This window comes from Oncorhynchus keta, unplaced genomic scaffold (assembly GCF_023373465.1).
Source record: "Oncorhynchus keta strain PuntledgeMale-10-30-2019 unplaced genomic scaffold, Oket_V2 Un_contig_24616_pilon_pilon, whole genome shotgun sequence".
NCBI classification, from domain to species: Eukaryota; Metazoa; Chordata; class Actinopteri; order Salmoniformes; family Salmonidae; genus Oncorhynchus; species Oncorhynchus keta.
In genome coordinates, this window is record NW_026284007.1 from 600700 (window position 1) to 613179 (window position 12480).

Consider the following 12480-nt stretch of genomic DNA (forward strand, 5'->3'; position numbering starts at 1 on the left):
AGGGGGTACCGGTACTGAGTTAATGTGGAGGCTATATACAGGGGGTACCGGTACTGAGTTAATGTGGGAGGCTATATACAGGGGTACCGGTACTGAGTTAATGTGGAGACTATATACAGGGGTACCGGTACTGAGTTAATGTGGAGACTATATACAGGGGGTACCGGTACTGAGTTAATGTGGAGGCTATATACAGGGGTACCGGTACTGAGTTAATGTGGAGGCTATATACAGGGGTACCGGTACTGAGTTAATGTGGAGGCTATATACAGGGGTGTACTGAGTTAATGTGGAGGCTATATACAGGGGGTACCGGTACTGAGTTAATGTGGAGGCTATATACAGGGGGTACCGGTACTGAGTTAATGTGGAGGCTATATACAGGGGGTACCGGTACTGAGTTAATGTGGAGGCTATATACAGGGGGTACCGGTACTGAGTTAATGTGGAGACTATATACAGGGGGTACCGGTACTGAGTTAATGTGAGACTATATACAGGGGTACCGGTACTGAGTTAATGTGGAGACTATATACAGGGGGTACCGGTACTGAGTTAATGTGGAGACTATATACAGGGGGTACCGGTACTGAGTTAATGTGGAGACTATATACAGGGGGGTACCGGTACTGAGTTAATGTGGAGACTATATACAGGGGTACCGGTACTGAGTTAATGTGGAGACTATATACAGGGGTACGGTACTGAGTTAATGTGGAGACTATATACAGGGGTACCGGTACTGAGTTAATGTGGAGACTATATACAGGGGTACCGGTACTGAGTTAATGTGGAGACTATATACAGGGGGTACGGTACTGAGTTAATGTGAGACTATATACAGGGGGTACCGGTACTGAGTTAATGTGGAGACTATATACAGGGGTACTGGTACTGAGTTAATGTGGAGGCTATATACAGGGGGTACCGGTACTGAGTTAATGTGGAGACTATATATGGGGGTACCGGTACTGAGTTAATGTGGAGACTATATATGGGGGACGGTACTGAGTTAATGTGGAGGCTATATACAGGGGGTACCGGTACTGAGTTAATGTGGAGACTATATACAGGGGTACTGGTACTGAGTTAATGTGGAGACTATATACAGGGGGTACCGGTACTGAGTTAATGTGGAGACTATATACAGGGGGTACCGGTACTGAGTTAATGTGGAGACTATATACAGGGGGTACCGGTACTGAGTTAATGTGAGACTATATACAGGGGTACCGGTACTGAGTTAATGTGGAGACTATATACAGGGGGTCGGTACTGAGTTAATGTGGAGACTATATACAGGGGGTACCGGTACTGAGTTAATGTGGAGACTATATACAGGGGGTACTGGTACTGAGTTAATGTGGAGACTATATACAGGGGGTACCGGTACTGAGTTAATGTGGAGACTATATACAGGGGGTACTGGTACTGAGTTAATGTGGAGACTATATACAGGGGTACCGGTACTGAGTTAATGTGGAGACTATATACAGGGGGTACCGGTACTGAGTTAATGTGGAGACTATATACAGGGGGTACCGGTACTGAGTTAATGTGGAGACTATATACAGGGGTACCGGTACTGAGTTAATGTGGAGATATACAGGGGTACTGGTACTGAGTTAATGTGGAGGCTATATACACCGGTACTGAGTTAATGTGGAGGCTATATACAGGGGGTACCGGTACTGAGTTAATGTGGAGGCTATATACAGGGGACCGGTACTGAGTTAATGTGCGGGGGAACAGGTTCGTCGAGCAGCAGTGTAAAAACAAAGGGGGTTAATGTAAATAGTCTGGGTGGCCATTTGATGAATTGTTAAGCAGTCTTATGGCTTGGGGGTAGAAGCTGTTAAGGAACCTTTTGGACCTAGACTTGATTCATCAAGAGCAGTCTATGACCTGGTTGACTGGCCAATACACTACAATTCCGCCTCACTATCAATTACAGATTTGACTCTTGTATTGTATCAATTCGTTCAATTGAACTGTACGTTTATTAATCACCATCATCCCTGTGATGGCAGATGATTCATCTGGATACTGTAGATCACCGTTTCCCAAACGATTCATCAAGATCAGCGTTTCCCAAACGATTCATCTGGATACTAGATCAGCGTTTCCCAAACGATTCATCTGGATACTGTATGCCAAGCCTGTCAGCAGTGACTGATATGAATGTATCTGAATAGATCCCTATTCACATGTTGGCTCAACATGTCAACCAACTGATTGATTATGACAATATTTTCTGAATGAATTGCTTTGACATGAACATGTTTCATTATAACAGATGAACTCAATAATAATAATATGTTAATAATAATAATATGTTATTTAGCAGAGGCTTTTATCCAAAGCAACTTACAGTCATGCGTGCATACAGTTTAAGTATGGGTGGTCCCGGAATCAAACTCACAACCCTGGCATTGCAAGCACCATGCACTACCAACCGAGCCACACATGACCACTATTGGAGTGAACATGTCTGGTTTGATACAGACCAAGAAGGAGAATCTAGTGCAGAGAGAGCAGTAATCTAATTGGAGCAAAAGCTCCTCTTGTGTTCAGCACAGACTAAGAACATCCACTGTATGTCCTCTCTGCTTCCCTCCAGTCCAGTTCAGTCCATCAGCCAGGACAGATCCACCTCTGACCTATCTGCCCTGTGGTTGGTGGGGCTGGTGATAGTCTAGATGTAGGTGACTGGTGGGTGGCCCAGTGGGACCCACTGTCCCTACGAGGGTGCCCCGCCACGGGTCACCTGGCGCCGTCTCTATTCCTCGTTATTTATCCCTGTCGGACAGTCCATTCCTCTTCCTGTCATCTCTCTCTCCTTCCTCATCCCCCATTCCCTCTCTACCTCTCCGCTCAGCTGTGTCTGGCACTCGTCCTCCACTCTCCGCTCCCTGGAACTACAGCCAAGTGCCAGCTCCCTGGGCCAATGCCTGCTGAGTCCACCCCTCCACGTCACCCCCATCCAGCCCCCAACAGCCCCTCCGGTAGCTCCATTACACCCATCCACTGCCCCGTAGGGTCATGTGACTACCTAATGATGGTGATGGCAGATCCAGAGCTGTGTGCTCTCGATGTATAAAGCTACGTCCAGTAGTCTAGTGAGTTCCTCCCGGCCCAGCCGGGGTGGTGGGGATGGGTTGCGGTCTCCTCTCCGTGGCCCAGCAGTGGAGGTAATTATTTCCCGGGTTGGTTGGGTCTGGAACTTGTCTCCTTGCCCCCGCCAGCTCCCTCAGGAGTGTCCAGGACATGACCCTCTTTTATTTCTTTCATTGGAAAGTAGCAGCTAACGGAGGCAAGAGGCAGGAGGCAGCCGGACAGAGTGAAGGCCCCTTTTGGCCGGTGATAAATTGGTTCGCCTTGCAGTCTGGAGGTAGGGGGAGGGAGGGAGGGGGGTAGAATGACACGCAGAGGACATGAAGGGGGAAAGAACACAAAGAAGAAGAAGAAGAAGTCACAAACAACATTGAAGGAGGTGAGGGAATCGGCAGCAGATAAAAAATATCTAGTTCAAAGAGAGAGCAAAGAGAGAGACAGGAGAAGTACATTTCCAGCTACAGTCTCTGTCCATTCTGGCCCCTTAAATAACAACCCTATTCTGGGGTTGTATTAGCAAGAGACCACTGGTCTGCACATCAAGGACAGGCCCCAAAGTGAGAACAAGTGGTAGGCATTAACATGAATTTAAAGTCTGGTAATGACAGGAAAATAATTGGCATCATCTTCACTAGAGTTCCGGTTAAGGTGGAGGAATCCTCCAAAGCCATTTTCAGCGGTTTTGTACCTTGCAATTACTTTGCAGCGCTCACAGGCAGTTTAAAGTGACACAGCAGTGTAAAAAAGTGGGGAAGAAACGAGGAGCGAAAAAGTGTAATTAGCGAAAGGGTTTCATGTGAGCAGCTCTTTGATTTATAATTCAGTAGCGCAGCGCTCCTGCTAACCCAAGGCTAATGCTCTACTGAATTAGCTAGACCTGCGTGCGACTGGGAGAGGAGAGGGGCCAGCTAACCCAACATGGTGGGTAATTTGTGCTCTGTTTAAGGTGGGTTTAAAGAGGGCGAGAGACGTGAGGTCCATACCTGTCTCTCTCAACCATCCACCTGGCAGGCATCAGGCATCAGATCACAGGAAGAGGCGGAACATAGTAGAGGAGGGTCAGGGAGGTCTGGATGATGGGAAGAAAGAAGGGTCTTTCTCTCTGATATCTAGCCAGATGAAAGGGATGAAGGGATAGGTTGGTAGGGAATGAGAGACCCCCCATCCCCCAAACAAAGGAAGGAAGAGGACCTCATATGAGGACTTCATAGGAGGACTGTAGTGACAACACTAATAGTTATTGTAATCTACTGCACACGCAGTAGGCTCTTTATGTGACCTTTCATCTGACATTCTGCATCTGTGTCATAAGAAAAAGTCGGACCAAGACGAGACCAACCAAGACGAGACCAAAAATATGTAGTGTAGCTACCATTTAGAATAGTAGACATACAGAATCGTTTCTAATCAGATAGCGGCGTTGATGATGCTGCAGTGCTCTCTGTTCTCTGCTATAGTAGCCTGGTTTCTACTCGACACACAGTTAGGCTTTTTCCTCCTCAGTCAGTCTCCCCTGGGTTCAATGATTCCCCCTGATCATCTTCTTCTCTGACGCACTTATAAAGCTAATGTGCTGACTTTAGGTTTTCAACCCGCCGTGATCCCCCACAATCCCCTCTGTTCCCTCCGTTCCCCATTCACATTCCCGAGCGAGGATCCGCTGCGCGGCGCCGCCTTTGATCGCATGCAGGCAGTCCCCGGTTAACGGTTTAAAACGTCTCAATTCCTTGACGATGTTGGGCCTCGGCAGTTCAGTTAAAGAGCGTTTCCCCCATCACCGCGCCCCTGTCCAAATTCACAGCTCTTAAACGAAGAGGAACCCCTTTCTCCGAGTTTCCCATCACCAGCACTGCTTTCAAGTTTCAAGTGCCCCTCGATAGTGTGCCGTAGATGTAAGCCCTAGATTTTGTCTCGCCCATCTTTGTCAAGCCCATTTGCCAAATACTCAAAAGGGCCAATAAGCTAGGTCTTCATCGTTGCTCTCAAGTAATCCTCAGCTCTGACTCTCTCTCAGAAATCAATGTAAAGGTTGAGAGGAGGTTAACTTGCAATTATTCACTCATTGGGGTTGGAAAGTAGTCAAATTTAAGGGATCACCCTTTTTTGTTAGTATGGGCATTGGTCTACATGATGCAATTAACTGCCCACATCATTCAACATTGTACATTTGGTAACAACAGTGTGTCAATATGTGACCTGTTTCAAGGAGCTAGGTGTATGTCACGTGTCACTACTTCACAGGAGAGGCATTTGAACATATACACTACCGGTAAAATGTTTTAGAACACCTACTCATTCAAGGTTTTTCTTTATTTGTACTATTTTCTACATTGTAGAATAACAGTGAAGACATCAACACTATGAAATAACCCATATGGAATCATGTAGTAACCAAAAAAGTGTTAAACAAATCAAAATATATTTTATATTTGTTTTTCTTCAAATAGGCACCCTTTTCCTTGATGACAGCTTTGCACACTCTTGGCATTCTCTCAACCAGCTTGACCTGGAATGCTTTTCCAACTGTCTTGAAGGAGTTCCGACATATGCTGAGCACTTGTTGGCTGCTTTTCCTTCACTATGTGGTCCGACTCATCCCAAACCATCTCAATTTGGTTGAGGTTGGAGGATTGTGGAGGCCAGGTCATCTGATGCAGCACTCCATCACTCTCCTTCTTGGTAAAAAAAAGCCCTTACACAGCCTGGAGATGTGTTGGGTCATTGTCCTGTTGAAAAACAAATGATAGTTCCAAGTCCAAACCAGATGGGGTGGTGTATCGCTGCAGAATGCTGTGGTAGCCATGCTGGTTAAGTGTGCATTGAATTCTAAATAAATAACAGACAGTGTCACCAGCAAAGCACCTCCGCACCATGAGACATCCTCCTCCATGCTTTACGGTGGGAAAAACACCTGCGGAGATCATCCTTTCACCCACACCGCGTCTCACAAAGACACTGAGGTTGGAACTAAAAATCGCAAATTTGGACTCCAGACCAAAGGACAAATTTCCACCGGTCTAATGTCCATTGCTCGTGTTTCTTGGCCCAAGCAAGTCTCTTCTTATTATTGGTGATTCACACAATCTGATTCACACAATCTGCTCTGAACAGTTGATGTTGAGATGTGTATGTTACTTGAACTCTGTGAAGCATTTATTTGGGCTGCAATTTCTGAGGTTGGTGACTCCAATGAACTGATCCTCTGCAGCAGAGTCTTCCATTCATGTGGCGGTCCTCATGAGAGCCAGTTTCATCATAGCACTTTATGGTTTTTGCAACTACATTTGAAGAAACTTTCAAAGTTCTCAACATTTTCTGTATTGACTGAGCTTCATGTCTTAAAGTAATGATGGACTGTCATTTCTCTTTGCTTATTTGAGCTGTTCTTGCCATAATATATGCTTGGTCTTTTACCAAATAGGGCTATCTTCTGAATACGCCCCAACCTTGACACAACACAACTGATTGGCTCAAACGCATTAAGAAGGAAAGAAAGTGCACAAATTAAATTTTAAGAAGGCACACCTGTTAATTGAAATGCATTCCAGGTGACTACCTCATGAAGTTGGTTGAGAGAATGCCAAGAGTGTGCAAAGCTGTCATCGAGGCAAAGGGTGGCTACTTGAAGAATCTCAAATATAAAATATATTTTGATTTGTTTAAAACATTTTTGGTTACTACATCATTCTATATGTGTTATTTCATAGTTTTAATGTCTTAACTATTATTCCACAATGTAGAAAATAGTCAAAATCAAGAAAACCCTTGAATGAGTAGGTGTTCTTAAACTTTTGACTGGTAGTGTACGTAAAACCTTTTTTTTTTTTTTTAATCAAAATGTGTTTTTTGGTAGAAATGCCTTCTGGAACATGTGAACTTTCATGTGCAAGCTGTACAAACAAAACAGAAACGACACAGGACATCTTACTTATTTAAAGGGGTTCATCCATGTATACGGTAAGTCTAGCTACATTTTCAGATATTATACATTTCTAATTTTGTCAGAAAGTCGTTTTCATTGCAAGTTAAAGCGTACTGTTAGCTAGCTATCGAATGTTAGCTTTTTGGCTTGCTAGCTAACGATACGTGTATGATCTGTGTAATAATTGTATTTGTATCTCAGAAATATATTTGCATTGCTAGTTATAGCCTAATGTTAACTAGCTAGCGAACACTGAACCTCGTCAGATAGCTTTAGCTACCTGCAGATTCATACCACAGCATTTCATGTATGGTGGCTAGCTATGACAATCCATTTGTATTACTAGTAGTACTATATGGGTTGGGATTGTGTGCATAGCTAGCTAGCTACATGTCTGAACAAAAGTCTACACTTCTACAGATGATTATTGGCCCGTGAATTTAGACAAGTGTGTCTGGGTAAGCATCATCTAATAATGATAAAATATTTCTATAATATTTTTATCCAGACACTTCCTGTTTTTGATATTGCTACTATGCAAGTAACCATTTCACTGTACTGTTTACACCTTCTGTATCCTGTGCATGTGACAAATAAACTTAGATTTGATTTGATATAGTGTGTGTTTGCAGATACGGTAATGTGAACAACAACATGACCTATACCAAAGATAGATTAGGATATAGGCCAAGGACTGGAGTTTTTCATTATCGTAGGCTACTACTGTCGACACTTTTAGTCTTGGGTTATTTACTACACTACCTTACTCACTCTGTTTAGCACATGGCCTCACATGTGACTCCTTAAAGAGATGGGTGGGGCTAAGGCTTAAGAGGATGTGAACAATGCTGAATAGGTGTTGACAAAGAAGAGCTCTCCAGTAGGTGTACCAAAACATTCAAGGGCCAAGCTTATCAACATTCAATGCAGAATTACTTTCCCATTGTTCCTCAACTTCAGTGTAAGATATCTAATTCTGTAGCTCTGAATCTCTATATTTATCCAATGTAAAAAAACACTATTTTAAATTTTGCAACACAAGACTGAATAGAAGTGGTCGGTCAGATATATCCATAAACATGTGTAAACCTACCTCATGCACCACTGGGGTAAAAGTTCAGTAGTTTAGCTGTTGTCCTAAACTCTTATTCTTCTTGACAGAGGTGCTGCTATCTAAATGTATCCTGGTCCATCTATCACGGTTGAACTACTCTTCCACAGAGATGTGGCCATAGAGGTCTGCTGTGTGTGTGTCTGTGTGTGTGTGTTTCTGGGTAAAAAAAAGTAGGCTAGCTCTGGGACGGCGCGGGAACTGCCAGGAAACCTTGGCTAATGTCAACCTGATCGAGGCTCAACCCAGTGGGGTGGGATGTTCCACTATAACCCTCGGCACCGGATCTAGCACCATAATTAATATGTTGTTGTATCAAAGTTGAAGCGTTTGCCTCCGAAATGTCCCGTGCACCGCTCCCCTTATTGAAGACCTGACCTCCAAGCAGCTGAAGGTTGCTCCGGAACTTGGCTCGCCCCTGAGCGAAAACATCTGCTCCCCTCGCAGGGTGGACCAGCGCGGCGGACCCTGCGTCTCAGCTGGCTCCTCTAGCCCAGCAAGAGAGCCCTTCTCCTGTCCTCGCTCGCTGACCCCCGCATTTATAACCCCGCCCAGCAGCCCCACACATGCCCCCCTAGACCCGAGCCCCGGCACAGCTCTGGCCCGTTCCATCACCTTACTCCTCCTCTGCCCACGCCAGCCCGCGTGTCAGTGTGGTCACTCCACCACTGAGAGGACTGATCCTGTCTTGTCATCCCCCATCGCAGCCTGTCGAGAGTAGAGGTGGGAGGATGGAGGGAGGGAAGAAGGGAGGGAGGAGGAGGCATCTGTGGCGCTCCCACTAACCGGCGACTGTTGGAACGCTGACAGAAGCATCTGTCATCCCCTGCCTTCACACACTCACCTGCTGTCCGAGGGCCTGACTCTCATTCCCTCTCTCTCGCTTTCTCCTCCCTCCCTCTCTCCTCTCTCGTCCACCCCTCTCTCTCTTTCTCGCTGCAGAGCTGATAGGAAGCTCTCTTACGCCTCCTCCAGAAAAACTCTGCCATCTCTCGTTCTTGTTTAATCTGGAAAAGGTACATTCATTTTTGGACTTGGGGGTTAAAAACACAAATGCCGTCACTATCCATTTACAAACTAATTCTACTTCAGATTAGTCTCCACCAGACATCCAGTGTTTCAACAATAGCCATTTTGTATTACTGCTAATACATGACCTGTGCCACTCGGTACCAAATATTGTTTCAGACATTTAATTAAATCCATTATTTTGGACAACATCTCACCTATAGTATTAAAAACACTATTCAAAATACCTACTCAATCATATGAAGTTTGATTGGTTCTTTTACTTTCATACTAGGTCATTTAATAGAGTTCCATAGTTCATCACCGGGTCGAGTAACACTTCATAAACAAAAATATGCCCCTGAACATGGCTGTGGTGTTAATGAAGATACTGACCTGCCTGGCAATTACTTTATCATTCACCAATGGCACCCCTGCCCACCCCCAACGAGCTGAAGAGTTGCCAGCAGCGGCGAGGGGAAGGATGCCAATCCACGGGCACAACACACACACACACACTCAAGGACCCCATCGTTCACTGAACTCTGGCAAGGTGCCCTTCAGAAGAAGCCACACAGTCCAGGCATAGAGTACACTAAACCCTACATACTCAGTCCTGGAATACCTTAAACCCTACGCACATGTCTAGTGTACCCTAAACCCTACACACACAGGCCTGAGGTGCCCTACACACTACATACACTGGCAAGGAGTACCTAAACCCTACATACACAGGCCTGGAATACCTTAAACCCTACACACATGTCTGGTGTACACTAAACTCTACACACACAGGCCTGGAGTACCCTACACACTACATACACAGGCAAGGAGTACCCTAAACCCTACACACTACATACACAGGCCTGGAGTACCGTAAACCCTACACACTACATACACAGGCCTGGAGTACCTAAACCCTACACACTACATACACAGGCCTGGAGTACCCTAAACCCTACACACTACATACACAGGCCTGGAGTACCCTAAACCCTACACACTACATACACAGGCCTGGAGTACCCTAAACCCTACACACTACATACACAGGCCTGGAGTACCCTAAACCCTACACACTACATACACAGGCCTGGAGTACCGTAAACCCTACACACTACATACACAGGCCTGGAGTACCTAAACCTTGCACACCTTGTCCTAAAATATGCCAAAATCTGAACAGGTTTAAGGGTATGTTATTATGTTACGGGTATGTTATTATGTTACGGGTATGTTATTATGTTAAGGGTGTGTTATTATGTTAATGGTATGTTATTATGTTATGGGTATGTTATTATGTTAAGGGTGTGTTATTATATTACGGGTATGTTATTATGTTAAGGGTGTGTTATTATGTTAAGGGTGTGTTATTATGTTATGGGTGTGTTATTATTTTACGGGTATGTTATTATGTTAAGGGTGTGTTATTATGTTAAGGGTGTGTTATTATGTTAAGGGTGTGTTATTATGTTAAGGGAGTGTTATTATGTTACGGGTATGTTATTAGGTTAAGGGTGTGTTATTATGTTAAGGGTGTGTTATTATGTTAAGGGTGTGTTATTATGTTACAGGTGTGTTATTATGTTACGGGTATGTTATTATGTTAAGGGTGTGTTATTATGTTAATGGTATGTTATTATGTTAAGGGTGTGTTATTATGTTAAGGGTGTGTTATTATGTTAAGGGAGTGTTATTATGTTACGGGTATGTTATTAGGTTAAGGGTGTGTTATTATGTTAAGGGTGTGTTATTATGTTAAGGGTGTGTTATTATGTTAAGGGTGTGTTATTATGTTAAGGGTGTGTTATTATGTCAAGGGTGTGTTATTATGTTAAGGGTGTGTTATTATGTTAAGGGTGTGTTATTATGTTAAGGGAGTGTTATTATGTTAAGGGAGTGTTATTATGTTACGGGTATGTTATTAGGTTAAGGGTGTGTTATTATGTTAAGGGTGTGTTATCATGTTAAGGGTATGTTATTATTTTAATGGTATGTTATTATGTTAATGGTATGTTATTATGTTAATGGTATGTTATTATGTTAAGGGTATATTAGAATAACCTTTATTCGCCAAGTAAATGTACATACACTCTGAATGTCACGAGGTGATATGGAGCATCAGCAGTGAGAATAGCAGGACATCATGGGGCTCCAGAGAGAAAAGGAAGGATGGAACGTGGTGCCAACACCTCGTCTGCCAGGGTGAAGGGTAGATAGACACACTACCACCGTCCATCCCTCCCTTCCTCTCTCCATCCGTCCATCCCCCTCCTTCCTTCCTTCCTTCCCTACCTACCTCCATCCCCACTAGGCCTGGTGTCTGAACCCCACTGAGCTGGCTCAGGTCCAACACCAAGGTCTCTCACCCTACAGGCTGGGCAGGGGTCCTCCTCCTCCTCCTGGTTGCTCTTCAGTGCTATTCCTGGGGCCTGCCCGACCTGCTTTGCTCCTCTCTCTCTCCTCCCCAATCCCCCTCTCTGGGGTGACAGGCCTGTCCTTCACATTCATCAGTATCTCCTTTACTCCTATTGTCTTTCTCACGCACATACGCACACACACACACAACTGTTTTGTCCTGTGTTTGGTGGTCACACACACCTAGGTCACCTTCATTCAGTCCTTCCTGATGTGTTCATTCAACAGTAGAAAGGTTCAAGTAGTCGTGACGGTTCTGGTGGTGTCAGAGGAAGCAGTCGCAGGCCTAGTATTACTGATGGGATGTCATTGCTGTTGTCAATGCACAGAGATTCACCTTTCTAGATGAGACCTCTGATAATTCCAACTCAGTGATGTAGTGGAAGATAAACTCAAACTAAAACCTTTTTAATTGTGGGAATAGGATCTATCTACCCTTTTTACCACTACATCCCTGCACTACAACGTACACATAACCAAACATGTATGTTCCTGAATGAATGAGACTTTCAGAAGATGCAAAGAGAATGTAACTAAATACTATAATACAATGAAAAGAAGTGATGGAACAATACTCAGTTCCTGTAGTGGTATGTTAGTAGGGCTAAGTACAGATCTTTACCACTGGAGGGCAATGAATAGCAAGCAGTAAGGAATGTGATTTCTTGTACTGGTGCAAGACTAGAATACTCCACAACATGTCAGCATTCTGTAAGATACGAAGACAGGTATAATGACCACGTTGACATACAAAGTAGCCAACCACTTCAATATTAAGTTATTTCACGCAGGAGTCAGGTAACGCATTGCAAATGCTCTTACCTGCAAATGAGTGATATGTATTAGTATGTGATAACATAGTCGAATTTTGGAGTATTAGACAAACTCATATTTCAGTTTGAGGCAA